The following is a 2884-nucleotide window of genomic DNA, read 5'->3' as shown; positions in this document are numbered from 1 at the left end:
AACCAACGACAAACTTTCCCTCTTTTAATGTTCTGATGACTTTCGTTCTGTATTTCCATACACCTTTTTGTTTAGGCGTCATCTAGCATCGAGAGAATGGCCTAGGCAGTAGGCTGAGTTCGTGACGACGGGTAAGACTTTTATGCATGTAGCAACACAGTGAAGCGAGCCTGTACATATGATCTGTTACGTTATTGATGCGCGATGTCATTTGTTGTCATCGACAAACACAGAAGTATATCACGTGCAGCTTGACCAGCAATGAGTCAGGCGCCCGCTGGTATTGCCTTGACAGTTGTAGCAGCTGGGATCTTCGGTTCCGCGAAGTTGGGTCGATGTTACCATGGCTGGATTGCCATCATCTTCCGATGCTGGATAGATTAAGTCTCGGTTCTAGGAGTCCGGACATCGTGCGACATCTGACTGGCGACGGGGAGAATGGGGCTCAGTCATCTCCCGGTAAGCTGTAGGCCCGTGGCAGACCACGGCGGCGAACGTGTAACTTCACCCATAAAATGGCTAAATGGACTCATTAACCATCGATTTAGGAGCTATTTGGGTTGAAATATGGTGGCGGCGTCATTGCTTTACGTCAAAGGATCTTTACGGCACTTTTCCTCTGAAATTCGTCGGGGCTCTCATCGCCACCTCTCACCCTGCAGCGGTTCTACGTCGTGCAGGATTCCCTAACGCTCTCTTCTAAAGCCCACGACCTCTACCAGCTAGCCACTTAGCTACTTAGCTTAGCATTCTCGCCTTTTATTGCGTTTGCTCAGTTGGGGCACGTGCGGAATGGTTGTTCGCGAGCCGTTGGATGCTGATCGGTGTTGGGGTGCTCATCGTACCCTGTTAGGAGATCTGCCCTAACGAGTGGCGTAAGGTTGGCAGGATGTCTCGCAAAACGGTCAAGTAAGTATCTTCACCCCGTAGAAGTAAAGCAGAATACTACCCATACTCTTGTTATAGAGCGTTCTGTTTATCCTAAAGCGTGTTTGTTAAAGAATTCGCTAAATACGTCCCAGAGCAAGACTATTCAAATATTTCTAAGATGTTTTTCCTTATTGCGAGAACGCAACAGTGGTTTTTTCAGTCTACTTAAAGTCCTACACGATCAGAGTGAACGTTCATTGGTGAGCGTGATCGTAGGCAGTGATGAAGTGTAGTGTACTATTGGGTGCACCAAGTGTTAAGATGGGACCCTATGAGCGATATATATATATATATATATATATATATATGTATGTACATATATATATACATATATATGTATATATATATATATATTTATACATATATATACATATATATATATACATATATGCATACATATATATATATATATATATATATATATATATGTGTGTGTGTATGTACATATATATACATATATATACATATATATACATATATGCATACATATATATATATATATATATATGTATATATATATATAGATAGATAGAGAGAGAGAGAGAGAGAGAGAGAGAAGAGAGAGAGAGAGAGAGAGAGAGAGAGAGAGAGAGAGAGAGAGAGAGAGAGAGAGAGAGAGAGAGAGAGAGAGAGAGAGAGAGAGAGAGAGAGGGAGAGAGAGAGAGAGAGAGAGAGAGAGAGAGAGAGAGAGAGAGAGAGAGAGAGAGAGAGAGAGAGAGAGAGAGAGAGAGAGAGAGAGAGAGAGAGAGAGAGAGAGAGAGAGAGAGAGAGAGAGAGAGAGAGAGAGAGAGACATATATATATATATATATATATATATATATATATATATATATATATATATATATATATATATATATATATATATATATATATATATATATATATATATATATATATATATGCCGAGCCAATGATTTCATATTTTGGGCGAAATTCTCTCCAACAGTTTATTCGTGGCAAGCCTACGGCTCCTCCTGGCTCTTGCTGGATCTCTGCATGTTCCTTGCTGAGTGTTGGCATTTGCTGGATCTCTGGACATAACGTAAGACTTAAACTAGGTTTCTGTTGAATCCCTATTTGCATTCCAGGCTGGATGTTGGTTTTTGTTGGTCCTCTTGGCTTGACATCAGGCTGGATCCTGGTTATTCATGTACCCTTCGGCTGGTTGCTAGGCTTGATTCCGGTTCTTGCTCTGGCTTTCGGTTTAATGTCAGGGTAAATCTTGGTTCTTCGGCTCATTTTAGGGCTGGACCCTGGTTTCTGCCGGTTCCCTCAGCTTAATTCCAGAATGCTTTCCGAGCTCTTCCTGGTTCCGGAACTATCAAAGGGAGCATAGAAATAAACGAAGAGAAAATAGGTTGGAAGAAATCCTGTGAGCCAGGTGCGTGCCTCATCTAATGACGTCTTGCTGGAATTTTTCAAATATAAAGGCAAGAATGCCCTTACTTGCGTTCGTGTTACGCAGATACAACACATTCTAGCTTGTTTAAGACATTACGACCAATCAAACCAATTCATTTTTAATTGTGTGAGAGGCTGTGGATCTTCTCTTTCTTTTTGCCAGGTGTTCGCCTTCTACGCTGAATTTGCTTCCGGAGATTTGTCTGTAGCGTTCACATTATGAGGAGCTATTTGTACATTGAATTTAGCAGCACGTTAAGCGTATTTGGAAGTGTGGCAGCATTTCGGACCACAGCGTTATGTGAGGCCATACATTACAGGTGGTAACATTCTCGATGTTCTACATGTTTTGAGACTAAAGAAACTAGTTGCGACGTAATGATTTAAACGTTTTCCAGAAATAAAAAACTGAAAAATGGTTGTTAGGCATAAGCACGCTTACCTTTGACGGCTGCATGGGCGCACACGAAGTTCATGTTGGATGAAATACCACGCTAAGCGTGCGACGGACTGGCCGTGGGTGTTGGTGGTGGGGATGGGGGGGGGAGGGG

This window comes from Pollicipes pollicipes, unplaced genomic scaffold (genome assembly GCF_011947565.3).
Source record: "Pollicipes pollicipes isolate AB1234 unplaced genomic scaffold, Ppol_2.1 Scaffold_4002;HRSCAF=4701_pilon_pilon_pilon, whole genome shotgun sequence".
NCBI lineage: Eukaryota > Metazoa > Arthropoda > Thecostraca > Pollicipedomorpha > Pollicipedidae > Pollicipes > Pollicipes pollicipes.
Note: the sequence above shows the minus strand (reverse complement) of the source record.